The sequence below is a fragment of the Oncorhynchus gorbuscha genome, linkage group LG24 (genome assembly GCF_021184085.1).
Source record: "Oncorhynchus gorbuscha isolate QuinsamMale2020 ecotype Even-year linkage group LG24, OgorEven_v1.0, whole genome shotgun sequence".
Lineage (NCBI taxonomy): Eukaryota > Metazoa > Chordata > Actinopteri > Salmoniformes > Salmonidae > Oncorhynchus > Oncorhynchus gorbuscha.
The window spans coordinates 14811237-14828614 of NC_060196.1; the positions used below are offsets into that span (position 1 = coordinate 14811237).

A 17378-nucleotide genomic window follows, 5' to 3' on the forward strand; every position below is an offset into this window, starting at 1 on the left:
CCAAATAGACAATGACCCCAAGCATACTTCCAAAGTTGTGTTGAAATGGCTTAAGGACAACAAAGTCAAGGTATTGGAGAGGCCATCACAAAGGCCTGACCTCAATCCCATAGAAAATGTGTGGGTAGAACTGAAAAAGCACTTGCGAGGAAGGAGACCTACAAACCTGACTCAGTTACACCAGCTCTGTCAGGAGGAACGGGTCAAAATTCACCCACTTCCCACTTATTGTGGGAAGCCTGTGGAAGGCTACCCTAAACGTTTGACCCAAACAATTTGAAGGCAATGCTACCAAATATTAATTGAGTGTACGTATTCCTCCGACCCACTGGGAATGTGATGAAATAAATAAAATCACTCTACTATTATTCTGACATTTCTCATTCTTAAAATAAAGTGGTGATCCTAACTTACTTGGATTGAATGTCAGGAATTGTGAAAAACTGAGTTTAAATGAATTTGACTAAGGTGTATGTAACCGACTTCAACCGTATGTTAGCGTGTATACACAGCCTTTTCAAATTTAGCGATGTATGTAAAAAACGGAGTCTGAAGTGTTTTCAGTTGTAGAGTTCAAGTCCGGGCTCTGGCTGGGCCACTCTAGGACATTCAGAGACTTGACCCGAAGCCAATGCTGCACTAACTTTGCTGAGCTAAGGTTAATGTCCTGTTGGAATATGTGCCATCGCCCCAGTCTGAGTTCTTGAGCACTCTGGAGTAGGTTATCATCAAGCATCTTTCTGTACTTTACTCTTTTCATCGTTCTCTCGATCCTGACTAGTCTCCTAATCCCTGCCAGTGAAAAACATCCCCACAGCATGATGCTGCTGCCACCACCATGCTTCACTGTAGGGATGGTGCCAGGTTTCCACCAGACGTGACACTTGGCTTCATCAGACCAGAGAATCTTGTTTCTCATGGTCTAAGTCCTTTAGGTATCTATTTGCAAATTCCAAGCTTGCTGTCATGTGCCTTTTCCTATGGAGTGACTTCCATCTGGTCACTATACCATAAAGGCCTGATTGGTGGAGTTCTGCAGAGATGGTTGTCTTTCTGGAAGGTTCCTCCATCTCCACAGAGGATCCCTGGAGCTCTTTCAGAGTGACCAGCGAGTTCTTGGTCACCTTTCTGACCAAGGCCATTCAACCCCGATTACTCAGTTTGGCCGGGCGGCCAGCTCTATAAAGATCTTGGTGGTTCCAAACTTCTTCCATCTAAGAATGATGGAGGCCACTGTGTTCTTGGGGACCTTCAATGCTGCTTAAATTTTTTGGTACCCTTCCTCAGATCTGTGCCTCAACACATTCCTGTCTCGGAGCTATACGGACAATTCCTTCGACCTCATGGCTTGGTATTTGCTCTAACATGCAGTGTCAACTGTCGGACCTGACATAGACAGGTGTGTGCCTTTTCAAATTTTCAAATTCAATTTTATTGGTCACATGCACATGGTTAGCAGATGTTATTTCGAGCATAGTGAAATGCTTGGGCTTCTAGTTCTGACCGTGCAGTAATATCTAACAAGTAATCTAACAATTTCACAAAAACGATTTTATACACGCAAGTGTAAAGGAATGAATAAGAAAATCTACATTTAAATATATTGATGAGCGGTGGTCGTGCAGCATAGGCAAGATGCCGTAGATAGTTTAGAGTACAGTATATGCATATCAGATGAGTAATGTAGGGTATGTAAACATTTTATAAAGTGTCAGTGTTTAAAGTGACTCGTGATAAGTTATTACATCCAATTAGTAGTTATTAAAGTGGCTAGAAATTTGAGTCAGTATGTTGGCAGCAGCCACTCAATGTTAGTGATGGCTGTTTAACAGTCTGATGGCCTTGAGATAGAAGCTGTTTTTCTGTCTCTTAGTCCCTGCTTTGATGAACCTGTACTGACCTCACCTTCTGGATGATAGCGGGGTGAACAGGCAGTGGCTCGAGTGATTGTTGTCCTTGATGATCTTTTTGGCCTTCCTGTGACATCGGGTGGTGTAGGTGTCATGGAGGGCAGGTAGTTTGCCCCGGCGATGCGTTGTGCAGACCTCACTAGGCAGTGAAACAGCCCGACAGGATGCTCTCGATTGTGCATCTGTAAAAGTTTGTGAGGGTATTTAGGTGACAAGCCAAATTTCTTCAGCCTGCTGAGGATCAAGAGGTGCTGTTGCGCCTTCGTCACTACGCTGTCTGTGTGGGTGGACCATTTCAGTTTGTCCGTGATGTGTACGCTGAGGAACTTCAAACTTTCCACCTTCTCCACTACTGTCCCGTCGATGCGGATAAGGGGGTGCGCCCCCTGCTGTTTCCTGAAGGCCACAATCATCTCCTTTGTTTTGTCGATTGTGAGGTTATTTTCCTGACACCACACTCTCCGAGGGCCCTCACCTCCTCCCTGTAGGCCGTCTCGTCGATATTGGTAATCAAGCCTACCACTATAGTATCGTCTAGTTAAATCATGTCCAATCAATTGAATATACCACAGGTGGACTCCCATCAAGTTGTAGAAACATCTCAAGGATGATCAATGGAAACGAGATGCAACTGACCTCAATTTCAAGACTCATAGCAAAAGGTCTAAATACTTATGTAAATAAGGCATTCCAGTTCTTTATTTTTATCAAATTATTTAACACATCTACAAACCTGTTTTCACTTTGTCATTAAGGGGTATTGTGTGTATTTTTCAATTTTAGAATAAGGCTATAACGCAACAAAATGTGGGAAAAGTCATGGGGTTTGACTACTTTCCGAATGCACTGTATGTCATTTTCTTAATTCATCTAGTGACTAACCCATCTATGAGAGCATAGCGTTGAATTATTTTGCTAGCTAGTCTTGGGTGCTAGCCTGGTAGGAGTTACAGAAGAGACAGATGGGATGAACGTAACACAATGTAAACTGATGATCTTAAACAATGTTTAAGCACAGGCCATTGTCTTCTCTAGTTCATAATGCATTTACAATGTTAGGAAAATATCAACAAGTGACTGAATGTTTGACAATTATATATATGACATCATTAGACTTATGCCTTAATTGAGCTAACATTTTTTTTATTTAACCTTTTTTTTCTAACTTGGCAAGTCAGTTAAGAACAAATGCTTATTTACAATGACTGCGTACCCCAGCCAAACCCTAAACAGGACAATGTTGGGCCAATTGCGCGCCACCCTATCACGGCCGGTTGTGATGCAGCCTGGAATTTAACAAGGGTCTGTAGGGACACCTCTAGCACTGAAATGCAGTGGATTTAGACCGCTGTGCCACTCGGAAGCCCTTCTCACATAAGCTTTCATCAGCAGGTTATTGGTTAAAAAATATATATCTTTATCATTAAAGGTGTCAATAACCTGATGGCAAGCCAAGGAAATGTGAAAAGCATGATGAGTTTCCTGTTTGTGAAGAGAATAAAGCAGTTTATTCTATCAAAACTTGAGGAGTGCACATAAGGACAGCTGGAGCGCGCGCACCTAATTGGTAGGGCTAAGCATGAATAGTCATTGAAAATGGTGAAAAACATCTCCTACTACATTCCCATTAAAGTGAGATGAGAAAATAATGGTTAATATATCTACATCTATATCTAATATATCTATTTAGTGTAACGTAGTTCGTCTGTTGTTTGAAGAGAGTCAGACCGAAATGCAGCGTGTAGGTTACTCATGACTTTTAATGAAGATAAAGCGGTACATGAAATAACTGAAAATACAAAAACAACAAACTGAGTGAAACTAATACAGCCTATCTGGTGACTAACACAGAGACAGGTACAATCACCCACGAAATACAACGCGCACTCAGGCTACCTAAATACGGTTCCCAATCCGAGACAACGAGAATCAGCTGACTCCAATTAGGAATCGCCTCAGGCAGCCAAGCCTAACTAGACACACCCCTAATAATACACACTCCCAATTAATACAAACCCCAATACGAAATACAACATATAAACCCATGTCACACCCTGGCCTACCCAAACATATAACAAAAACACAAGATACAATGACCAAGGCGTGACATTTAGTCATTCATAATTGCACAACATTGCATGTTGACACGTGGTTAATTTCCATAATATGACATTATGGCTGATAGAACGTTTGCTGAAAGAAACTAGCATTACAAACCAGAAACATGGAGATTAGACAGATATTGTGCATTTCTCTGCAGCTGTTACCTCCGTCCAAGGATATGTTACTCCCGCCCCGCTGACAGGTGCAAAAGTAACAATACAGTAAATATGTTTATTGTAAACTTAATTTAAACTAATTTACGCCAAAAATTAAATTACAGTTACTAATGGTAGAGGACATACAGTATATAGATTGTTTGTCATCAAATAAGGTGTCTCTAGCTTTATCGCTTCAGGAAAAAGACAAGTGTTACTTTCGTCACAGTTCTTCCCTATCCTAGCTCCGTATATGAAACAATTATGCTATGATATACCTAAAGTGGTGGTAGCGATACTGTATGTTGTGAGTTGGTGCTTTTTGTGTGACTGGAGAACACACCTAAATATAGATATGGGTGTGAGCGTCCATCACTACTGGCGGTGTGTGCGGAGATTAAGACAAGCCTTCAGACAAGTGGACTGACTGTTTATTAACTGCTCTTATGCAATTTGGACAACAATTGTTTCATTAATTTTAACCACTTGGGAAACAATGAGCTGATGTCAATACAACACATTCTGATTAGGCAAATATTTTTTTCAGTGAGGGATGAGTAAGGGTTTTACTTTCACTTATAATAAAATATAATATTCATATAGGCCTACTTATTTTTAACTTTTGTGTAAGTAAGTCACTAAATATTAGGTTACAGTACATCTGGACGCACAGCCTTACTGGGTGTCCCCTCGATCAAATCAAATCAAATTTATATAGCCCTTCTTACATCAGCTGACATCTCAAAGTGCTGTACAGAAACCCAGCCTAAAAACCCCAAATCAGCAAGCAATGCAGGTGTAGATGCACGGTGGCTAGGAAAAACTCCCTAGAAAAGGCCAAAACCTAGGCAGAAACCTTCCAGGCTATGAGGGGTGTCCAGTTCTCTTCTGGCTGTGCAGGGTGGAGATTATAACAGAACGTGGACAAGATATTAAAATGTTGAGAAATGACCAGCATGGTCAAATAATAATAATCACAGTAGTTGTCGAGGGTGCAACAAGTCAGCACCTCAGGAGTAAGTGTCAGTTGGCTTTTCATAGCCGATCATTGAAAGTATCTCAACCGCTCCTGCTGTCTCTAGAGAGTTGAAAAAAGCAGGTCTGGGACAGGTAGCACATCCGGTGAACAGGTCAGCGTTCCATAGCCACAGGCAGAACAGTTGAAACTGGAGCAGCAGCACGGCCAGGTGGACTGGGGACAGCAAGTAGTCATCATGCCAGGTAGTCCTGAGGTATGGTCCAAGGGCTCAGGTCCTCCGAGAGAGAGAGAGAGAGAGAGAGAGAGAGAGAGAGAGAGAGAGAGAGAGAGAGAGAGAGAGAGAGAGAGAGAGAGAGAGAGAGAGAGAGAGAGAGAGAGAGAGAGAGAGAGAGAGAGAGAGAATTAGAGAGAGCATACTTACATTCACACAGGACACCGGATAAGACAGGAGAAATACTCCAGATATAACAGACTGACCCTAGCCCCCCGACACATAAACTACTCCAGCATAAATACTGGAGGCTTGAGACAGGAGGGGTCAGTAGACACTGTGGCCCCATCCGATGATACCCCCGGACAGGGCCAAACAGGCAGGATATAACCCCACCCACTTTGCCAAATCACAGCCCCCACACCACTAGAGGGATATCTTCAACCACCAACTTACCATCCTGAGACAAGGCCGAGTATAGCCCACAAAGATCTCCGCCATGGCACAACCCAAGTGGGGGCGTCAACCCAGACTGGAAGACCACGTCAGTGACTCAACCCACTCAAGTGACGCACACCTCCTATGGACGTCATGGAAGAGCACCAGTAAGCCAGTGACTCAGCCCCTGTAATAGGGTTAGAGGCAGAGAATCCCAGTGGAGAGAGAAGAGCCGTCCAGGCAGAGACAGCAAGGGAGATGAACAGGTTGTCTGCTCTAAATAGTTCTCTGCTGCCCTCTGTTAGAGCAGAAATGCCTATGCAAAATCCATGACGCAAGTTGTGAAACCTCAGGGGACATGATTATTTATGGTTTTATTCATGTTAATAACATGTCTCACAATAGTCCAGCGTTGTCGTTGTTTAATTTAGACTGTGGAATTCAGATCAGATTTCCAAATAATTTTGATTAGGCTCCTTACGTTCTATCAATACAATAATTTCATGACATACACTACCGGTCAAAAGTCTTAAAACATCTGAATTTTTACTATTTTCTACATTGTAGAATAATAGTCAAGATATCAAAACTATGAAAAAACAAATACGGAATCATGTAGTAACCAAAAAAGGGTTAAACAAATCAATAGCCACCTTTTGCTTTGATGACAGCTTTGCACACTCTTGGCATTCTCTCAAGCAGCTTCATGAGGTAGTCAACTGAAATGCATTTCAATATGCAGGTGTGCCTTGTTAATTAAAAGTTATTTTGTGGTATTTCTTTCCTGCTTAATTCATTTGAGCCAATCAGTTGTGTTGTGACAAGGTAGGTGAGATACAGTAGGTAGCCCTATTTGGTAAAAGACTAAAAGTCCATATTATGGCAAGAACAGCTCAAATAAACAAAGAGAGATGACAGTCCAGAATGTGCAAAGCTGTCATCAAGGCAAAGGGTGGCTATTTGAAGAATCTCTAAATCTCAAATATATAAGGATTTGTTTAACACTTTTTTGGTTACTACATGTTTCCACATATGATATTTCATAGTTTTGATGTCTTCACTATTGTTCTACTATGTAGAAATATTAAAAAATAAAGAAAAACCCTTGAATGAGTAGGTGTGTCTAAACTTGATTCGTACTGTATATTTTTTACAAATGTTAGAATTTTTCTTCCACTTCAACATTACAGAGTATTTTAATTGGATTGCTGACAACAAAATTACAATTAAATATATTTTAATCCCACCTTGTAACATAACAAAATGTGGAAAAAGTCAAGGGGTGTGAACACTTTCTGAAGGCACTATATGTTATATATCATAGCCTGAGTAGCTACTTAAAATGCCTGTATCATGCTTATGTTTGTAATAGCCTACTGGTACAACAGACAAAGATGTTTGTTGTTCAACATGTCAACGTTTACAGGATAAACCAGATAAAGACGTCTTTCTAGTGGTGGCGAGAAAGAAAATGTGCATTGAATTGTTGGTTGTTTAGCTAATGGGAAGAGTCCAGCATTAAATGCCAATCTGCATTTGAATTGATTCACTAGAGACATATCTTTACGCTTTGCCTGAGCCTGTCAAGCCTATCCATCCCATGCTTTCAGAATGGCACTCGCTTTATTTATATTCTGTTTCTCTGGGACAGAGGGCCCTGACTGAAACGATCTGCCATTGTTCTATTAAGCTAATTGTTTTAAGATGATCATACCAAGGATAATTTAGTTATTTGATTTAGAATTGTACGACCCCTTTAGGTATACAAAAATATTTCTTCTTTTTATGAAACATCGAATTTGGCCTGTCGTGGCTGAATCAGAATTAGTTAGGTAACATAGATAAATAAGATGTTTTATCATATTTTTGGAATATACTGTTGGCAGTTGCAGTAGTCTCTTCTCCAGGGCTTAGTCACTTGGGGCCCAGAGAGGGGAGAGGTCAGGCTTGTCTTCATATGTCAATGTATCTGTTAGACCATGTGATGCTATGAAGAATATCAGAAGGGGAGGAGGACAGAATGGAGGCTTGTCTTCTTATGGGAATGTGTCTGTAACTATTGTATGTCCCCTCTGAGGTTGCCCTTATCTTGATTTAGTTTAATGACCTAAGAGGCTCACTGTCTTTTCAGATCTTGTCCAGGAGGGGGTGTATTTGAGATGGGAGTGTCTAGAATTGACATTTGATATATGCCATTGGATGAGGTATAGTTTTGTTCCTAAGTGGTACCAAGAACGAGTTAGAAGCTTGTCTAAGAGAGCAAACTGAACAATAATTTATAGCTAATGCTGTCTGGCTATGGGATATTTCTCTCTCAAGTAATGTCTTCCTTTTTAATGTTCCTAAGATCTGTGTTATTCATCATGTGAGTTGAGAGGGGTGTGTGTTGGCTATAAATGATACTAAGAATAGTTTTGTAAGCACTCTCAGACAATTCATTTATAGACACTGAATTGATCGGAGAGTCACAGGGCTATGGTGAAGCTCATATAATTAAAGATGGACTTTATAATATAACTCGGACTTGTGTGTGGTTTGCTCTCTCAATGTTTAGTAATACAGGAAATGAACAGATTCATTAACGGAAAAAGTGTTAGTCTCCCAAAAAAATCTAAAATATATGTTTTTGAGTTGTCTGTCCTATATCTAAATCAAATCAAATTAATTTATATAGCCCTTCTTACGTCAGCTGAAATCTCAAAATGCAGTACAGAAACCCAACCTAAAACCCCAAACAACAAGCAATGCAGGTGTAGAAGCATAGTGACTAGGAAAAACTCCCTAGAAAAGGCCAAAACCTAGAGAGGAACCAGGCTATGAGGGGAGGCCAGTCCTCTTCTGGATTATAACAGAACATGGCCAAGATGTTCAAATGTTCATAAATGACCAGCATGGTCAAATAATAATAATCACAGTAGTTGTCGAGGGTGCAACAAGTTAGCACCTCAGGAGTAAATGTCAGTTGGCTTTTCATAGCCGATCATTGAGAGTATCTCTATCTCCTGCTATCTCTAGAGAGTTGAAAACAGCAGGCCTGGGACATGTAGCACGTCCGGTGAACAGGTCAGGGTTCCATAGCCACAGGAAGAACAGTTGAAACTGGAGCAGCAGCACGGCCAGGTGGACTGGGGACAGCAAGGAGTCATCATGCCAGGTAGTCCTGAGGCATGGTCCTAGGGCTCAGGTCCTCTGAGAGAGAGAAAGAAAGAAAGAGAGAAAGAGAGAAAGAGAGAATTAGAGAGTGCATACTTATATTCACACAGGACACCGGATAAGACAGGAGAAATACTCCAGATATAACAGACTGACCTTAGCCCCCGACACATAAACTACTCCAGCATAAATACTGGAGGCTGAGACAGGAGGGTTCAGGAGACACTTTGGTGATGATACCCCCCATTGATACCCCCGGACAGGGCCAAACAAGCATTATATAACCCCACCCACTTTGCCTAAGCACAGCCCCAACACCACTAGAGGGATATCTTCAACCACCAACCCACCATCCTGAGACAAGGCCGAGAATAGCCCACAAAGATCTCTGCCACAGCACAACCCAAGGGGGGAGCCAACCCAGACAGGAAGACCATGTCAGTGACTCAACCCACTCAAGTGACGCACCCCTCCTAGGGACGGCATGGAAGAGCACCAGTAAGCCAGTGACTCGGTCCCTATAATAGGGTTAGAGGCAGAGAATTGCAGTGGAGAGAGGGGAACAGACCAGGCAGAGACCGTAGCGTACTGGTATGAATGTACTGCAGGACCAAATCGGAAAGATAGGTAGGAGCAAGCCAAAGCCAATGCTTTGTAGGTTAGCAGTACAACCTTGAAATCAGCCCTTGCCTTAAAAGGAAACCAGTGTAGGGAGGCTAGCACTGGAGTAATATGATCACATTTTTTGGTTCTAGTCAGGATTCTAGCAGCCGTATTTAGCACTAACTGAAGTTGATTTAGTGCTTTATCCAGGTAGCCGGAAAGTAGAGCATTGCAGTTCTCTAACCTGGAAGTAAAAAAAAGCTTGGATTAATTTTTCTGAATCATTTTTGGACAGAAAGTTTCAGATTTTTGCAATGTTACGTAGATGGAAAAAAATCTGTCCTTGAACCAGTCTTGATTTGTTCGTCAAAAGAGAGATCAGGGTCCAGAGTACCGCGCGGTCCTTCATATCTGAGAGATACTGTATAAGAAATATCATGAAACAATGTTTTTATTTTTTTAACACATATTTATCAACCTTTATAGGCACTGAACCTCTCTCTTCCATATATATTGTCATAAATGTTTTTATCTGGTACCAGGCTACCTTCAGGAGAGTCTTGTGTGGTTTGTGGGTGTCCTAAAACCACTGAGATGTGTTTGTGAGAGACTCACCTTTCCATAGAGGGGTCACATCATTGTGTAGGCCAAACTGTTCAGACACTACATACGTTTTTGTGAGAAGACCGATTTTCAGGATGTCTCATGGTCTGATAAACATCTCTGCCACCTTTCACCACAGATGTGGAAGGCCAATATCGCCAGTTGCGGTGGGTTGAGAGGCAGCCCATGCAGATATCTCTATATGAAAAAGATGGATTTTTATGTGATTCTTTTTATGGTGCTAATTCGATTTTTGCGGGGAAACAGAAATTGACGAAAGGCTGCCGAAATTGACTCAAGAGTGTTTAAGGTGTGAGGCAGGAGTTTGCTTATTATTTGTTCATTTCTGTGCAAGATGATATTCTCACAATCAAGTTTTATTTTTCAGGGTGTTTTTTGTCAAGCAGTTGAGTAATTCTTGAGTAGTTAGCATTTTTGAGATAAATCATTCATTTGTGAATTACTATCCCCTTTTCCCCCTTTCAGTGGCAGCAAATAGTATATCTGTTAGAGCGTTGGACCAAAAAACGAATGGTTGCTGCTTCGAATAAGCGAGCCGACTAGGTGAAAAATCAAATGATATTCCCTTGAGCATGGCAATTAACCCTAATTTGCATCAGTGGCACTGTACTACTATGGATGACCCTGTAAAATAACACATTTCCCTGCACCAATCTTGTGTATGTTACAATAAAACATGTATTTTTTTACACTATTTACAGTATTGTAGATATGTTTGCTTTGCCCTGGATAGTTACTCATCAGCCGGATCTAGGATCAGCATTTACTCCCAAACAGTGGTGTAAAGTACTTAAGTATAAATACTTTTAAGTACAACTTAAGTTGTTTTTTGGGGTATCTGTACTCAACTTTACTATTGATATTTTGGGCAAATTTTACTTTTACTTCAATACATTCCTAAAGAAATCATGTACTTTTTACTGCTTACATTTTCCCTGACAGCCAAAAGTACTCGTATTTTTGTAATGCTAATCAGGACAGGAAAATGGTCCAAATCCTGTACTAAATAATATCCCTGGTCATCCTACTGCCTCTGATCTGGTGGACTCACAGACTCACAAAACACAAATGCTTTGTTTTCTAAATTATCTCAGAGTGTTGGAGTGTGCCACTGTCTATCTGTAAATTAAATAAACATTTACTTAAAATAAGGAATATGAAAAAATGTATACTTTTACTTTTCATGCACACAGTGCATTCGTAAAGTTTTCAGACCCCTTGATTTTTTGTTAAGTTACAGCCTTATTCTAAAATATATATATTTTTTAAATCCTCATCAATCAACATACAATACCCCATGACGACAAAGTGAAAAGCGTTTTTTTTATGTTAGCAAATTATAATTATAATAAAAACAGAAATGCCTTCTTTACATAGGTATACAGACCCTTTGATATGAGACTTGAAATTGAGCTCAGGTGCATCCTGTTGTCAAGGGTGTGTGTACTGGTGCCGAAGTCAGGTGCAGGAGAGCAGAGTGTTGTAGACAGGCGTACACTTTATTCAGGCTGGAGTGAACAAACACACGGACGCAAACTGGGTCAAAACCTTCAGCAAAAAGGCAAAAGTACAAAGCGAAAAAAAATATAAACCAAAGCTAATGTACCAAATGAACATACAACTTGCACAGACACGGAACATGGAAACATTGCCTGGAGCATCACAATAACCACATACAAATAAACAATTTCACACAAAGACATGAAGGGGAACAGAGTGATAAATACATGCATTGTGATGAGGAAATGTAAACCACGTGTGCAGGGAACAAGACAAAACAAATTGAACAATGAAAAATGGAGTGGCGATGGCTGGAAAGCCGGTGATGCCGACCGCCGAAAGCCGACCAAACAAGGAGAGGAGCCGACGTCAGCGGATGTCGTGACACCTGTTTCCATTGGTAATCCTTGAGATGTTTCTAAAACTCGATTGGAATCCACCTGTGGTAAATTCAATTGATCGGACATAATTTGAAAGTCAAACAACGGTCTATATAAGGTCCAACAGTTGTCAGAGCAAAAACCAAGCCATGAGGTTGAAGGAATTGTCTGTAGACAGGATTGTGTTGAAGAACAGATCTGGGGAAGGGTACCAAAACATGTCTGCAGCATTGAAGGTCCCCAAGAACACAGTGGCCTCCATCATTCTCGGAAATGGAAGACGTTTGGAACCACCAAGACTCTTCAAAGAGCTGGCCGCCCGGCCAAACTGAGCAATCGAGGGAGAAGGGCCTTGGTTTGGGGAGGTGACCAAGAACCCGCTGGTCACTGAGAGAGCTCCAGAGTTCCTCTGTGGAGATGGGAGAACCTTCACGAATGACAACCATCTTTGAAGCACCAATCAGGCTTCTTGACAGCCCACTTGGAGTTTGCCAAAAGGCACCTACAGGACTCTCAGACCATGAGAAACAACATTCTCTGGTCTGATGAAACCAAGATTGAACACTTTGGCATGAATACCAAGTGCCACATCTGGAGGTAACCTGGCACCGTCACTATGGTGAATCATGGTGGTGACAGCATCACGCTATGAGGATGTTTTTCAGCGGCAGCGAATGGGAGACTAGTCAGAATCGATGGAAAAATGAACAGAGCAAAGTACAGACAGATCCTTGATAAAAAAACAAACAGTTAAACGACACTAAGCACACAGCCAAGAGGAGTGGCAGGAGTGGCTTCCGGACAAGTCTCTGATTATCCTTGAGTTGCCCAGACAGAGTCCAGACTTGAACCCTATCAAACATCTCTGGAGAGACCTGAAAATAGCTATGCAGCGACACTCTACATCCAATCTGACAAAGCTTAAGAGGATCTGCAGAAAAGACTGGGATAAACTCCCCAAATACGCCACCAAAGGTGCTTCAACAAGTACTGAGTATAGGGTCTGAACACTTACGTAAATGTAAAAATAAAATATCATCCTTTTTAGAATAAGGCTGTAACGTAACAACATTTTGAAAAAGTCAAGGGGTCTTCCGAAAGTCAAGGGGTCTTCCGAATTTAGCAATTACATTTACTTTTGATACTTAAGTATATTTAAAACTAATTTGTTTTAGCATTTTACTCAAGCAGTATTTTACTGTGTGACTTTCAATGTTCTATTTTTCATTTTCTATTATTGTATCTTTACTTTTTGTCAAGTATGACAAATGGGTACCTATTCCATCACTGCTCCCCAAATCCTACAGGTATGTTTAATAGTGGGTGAAATGCAATACTGACCATTACAGTAGCCTTTGCTTCCAGAGTAAACCTCATTCTGCTTATTACTCAGCATGAAAGTTCCAGACTGATGGTACAGGTGTAGTCAATTTAACCACCTCAACTTTTAAGATCAATAAAGACATTTATCGAGATTCAAGGTGATGGAGGTTCTTGTTTCTTATCATTTGCCATCCAACATATCACCCTGGATTCCTCTCCTGGCTTTCAGCTAAAAGCCAGGACAGGGCGGCAGGTAGCCTAGTGGTTAGAGTGTCTGTTGTTCTGCCCCTGAACGAGGCAGTTAACCCCACTGTTCCATGGTAGGCTGCCATTGTGAATAAGAATTTGTTCTTCACTTCACAAATCTAATAATAATTCAAGCTTAGCAGGGTTGGGCCTGGTCTTATACCTGGAACAGGAACTCCCTAGAATAATACAGTTGTTGTACATGGAAGTTGTATTGGAGGGCCAGTAGAGGACACTCTTCTCTCTAAACTAAGGTTACCTCAATGGACCTGCCATGCAAAAAGTATTAGTCCGTATACCCTTTGCACTTCCAGATATATGGTATACGCTATACTGATAGGTCTAAGCAATATGACAACAAATTCATATTGAAAATCGGAGCTACTACCATATTGATTACTAATTACACATTCTGGAGTCTAAACAACAAAATGTGTTCCAACAAAACAACAAAATCCCAAACAACATTGCAATGACTATTTTTGTCAGCCCCACCTTAAAATGGGCACAAATACTGTAGTTCTCACCTCCCCACCGTAACAGTAAATTTGTTGCTCCCATTCTGGCCCAAAAAGGATGCCTTCGCATCACCATGGTGAGCAGTAGAAATCGCTTTATTGAGAAAAGTGCAATGTTTATCTTAGTGCTATATTAAGCTAGTCATTTAAACTTCCCTACCACTGAGAGAGGAAGAATTTGATGATTGAGTATAAATCTTGATGCTGTTGTTGTTAAAACATCTCACAGATTGGTTGAATTCAGTTGTTTTCATTTTTTGTAAAAAAATAAAAATTCTCTGCCAGAGTGATAATGAACAGATTAATATCATTTCTGTTGGCTATGATTGAATTGATGCTATGTTGAACAACCACAACATAACCTTGATTGATCGCTTTAAACTTTATCAAAATCTCCAAGGGTGTTTTAATTAGAAACCTTATTAACAATGCATTATATGGAGGCAATTGTTTAACTAAATTTTAGTATACTGAGCAATACATGATTATTATCTTTATAGCACACATATCTTGAGGACAATATTCAGATTAAGTAAGTACTGATGCTGAAATAGAGATGTGATTGGTTGGATTGGTTAATGTGATTAGATGTTAATTATTTGACTAGGCTATCTGTATTGGACATTGTGTTGTTATTTCGCTGAACACAAGATGGTCACATTTTATTTTGAACAGTGAAACTAGGCTGCTTAGGCGAGAGAAAAACATTGGAAAAGCAGCAAAAATATAATGTTTTATTTTACATTTTTAAATGTGAATCACATTTTTATTTGGCTTACCCCCGACGGCATTGCGCATACCCCTGGGAATCACTGATGGAGAGCAATATTCAAGTCTTGTCTCTGATTTTTTAAGACTAGCCCATTCACAAACACAATTGTGTGGAAACCCATTCTGGTGTGTATTTGGCAATTTGAGTAATTGAAGCTTTAAAAGTACAACTACTTTTGATCCTGACTAACTCTCCAGTCCCTGCCGGTGACAAGCATACCCATGTCTCTGATTTTCAAGCAGTGTGAAGTTTGGACTTAGACTAGCACCCTCAGAAACACTCAACACCATGTGGAAAACTAGCAGACACTCTTATTCAGAGTGACTTTTACAGTTAGTGAATTCAGGTACGAGAACCACAACTCACAGTCATAGTAGTAAACCTTTTACCTGCCTCAGTCTTGTGAAGACATTCACACCAGTGTATGGATGCAACCCATTTGTTCATTCTAAATGTTCCATTGCTATACTGGCTGGCAGCATTCTTATCCCTTGCTTGCAAGCTAGCCAACTACGGCTAACTTACAGTCACGTCAAAAAGTGTAGCCAGAATAACAGCAACGTATCGGCATTTGCATTTGTTTAAGCTGTTTTCATAGTGACCTTTACTTGCTTACATCCATAACAATGACCTAATCGACCTGGCATAGAAAATGTGCTCATTCGTCTGGACACTGTTGTTCAGAGGAGCTAGCGAACAACACAGCTAACATAATCACTTCAAACTGAAACTGGAAAGACTGCAAACTAGCTCCACCTTGTTTCATTTTACCTTTTTCAATTTACAATTATTTGGAAATATCCCTAAAATTATTTTGACTGGCTGAGAAACGCTGCCTTTCTGGTCGTCTCGTCCCGACTCCGGACAAGTTCATTAAAATGTAGCATCTTGAGATCAAATTTGAATATTGAAACAATGTTGCAAATGTTGGAGAGACAGACAGCAAGGTTTACACAAATCTCCACGGTTAAAAATTAAATGTTAGTCTTAAAGAAATGTGAGATAATGTCTCGATGCTTTTTGTAGTGGAGATCTACAGTAGTTTGTAATTTGCTTGGATGGGCTGATGAGACAGTGGATTGCGTAGTCAGATGGAACAGAGTAAATCGGAATTTTAACGTCATAGATTTAGCCGGTGGTACCTTGTGGAATAAAAACTGTCTGGAATACTGTTTTAACCACTCAGCATTCAGGATTAGACCCTCTCGTTGTATAATAGAGTATTGCTCAATGGCCTTGTTACAAACAAAAAATGTGATTTGGAATGGAGGCCAGTGTTATACAGTTCAGTAGACCTACATAGATGTGCCACAGCAAGGGTGTACAGTCCTACACAATCAATACATCTTATTTTTTTATATATTTTTTGCAATTTAATGCACATTTCTATCATTTTCATTCTACTTACAAAGTATGGAGTAAATTAATTTGATTAATTCATTGTTAGATTTAATTTTAAGGCTGCACAATGTGAAAACCTTGCAAAGGGTTAGGCATTGTATAATAAAATAATTCTGCTATGTCTGTCTTTCTTCCTTGATTTAACATAGTAACCTTCTTGATTGATTTGGCAGAGATATATGAAGGATATTTTCGCCACAGGTTTACTTGGTTACAAGATCATTTCATGTGATATTATTGGATTATGAAACATTTCTCTAAACTGGTGCATATTTTTCTCTAAACTGGTGAATAGTCTTTATTACTGTCTTGTAATTTCACATGAAATTCTGTCATCTATTTCGATGACAAAAATATGAAATATCTTTATATAAAGAATTGTGTTTATTTTGTTTAATTTTGTTTATTTTCTGTTGATGGATTTAAAATGAGAAACGGTTATTTTTGAATTTCAGATTTGTACATAAAAAACAATTGCGTTTAAAATGATGAAATGCACAAATACTATCATGACAATGAAATTAGTTGGATAATGATAGATAACTCTATAAAGTAATGCTATAAAGTCTAAATCATAAAGAAAATCCTAGCCTTCTTACACAAAATTCAGTATCTTGCATGCCAATTTCCACTCACCTGAACTTCTCAAAATAATAAATAATGTCCATTTAAAATTATACTCTCAAAGGGTCACAAAGTTATTGTCAGCCAGGTATACAGGTCCAAAAGTAGCGCCTATTCTCACTCTATCACCTCACGATCATTACTGTCAGTATGGCAGGAGAACCCAGGTATGCTCAATATGAATCTCAGACCATATTTACAGCCTTAGTAATTACAATTGCTGATCAACTGGTTGGGTGGCATCAATGTCAACCCTTTTGTGTTGTTAGAATGTTCTAAACATTATTCCACCCCGGATAATCCATCTACCCTGCCCCAATGTGCAAATACATCATCAGTGCCATCCGCCTAAATGTTGTTTTTGTTCACTACCTGATAGGAAAAGAGGTATCGGAATGATTTGCCTTACCAGTTATACCACAAGTCACAGATAATTGC

At 40.0% G+C, this 17378-nt stretch overlaps 1 long non-coding RNA gene across 3 annotated transcripts; it reads right to left on the reverse strand.

The window, feature by feature from the left end:
* Nucleotides 1–8955: 8955 nt before the first annotated feature.
* Nucleotides 8956–17101, reverse strand: LOC124013148. Of its 3 annotated transcripts, none has more exons than XR_006834817.1 (3): nt 16953–17101; nt 9737–10353; nt 8956–8985 (listed from the first exon to the last, which is right to left on the reverse strand). It is a non-coding gene; the product is annotated as an uncharacterized LOC124013148 (long non-coding RNA). The 3 variants fall into 3 exon arrangements; XR_006834818.1 differs by lacking the exon at nt 8956–8985 and adding an exon at nt 11564–11684 and having other exon boundaries at nt 9393–10353; XR_006834819.1 differs by lacking the exon at nt 8956–8985 and adding an exon at nt 11564–11724 and having other exon boundaries at nt 9393–10353.
* Between the last annotated feature and the right edge of the window lie 277 nt (nt 17102–17378).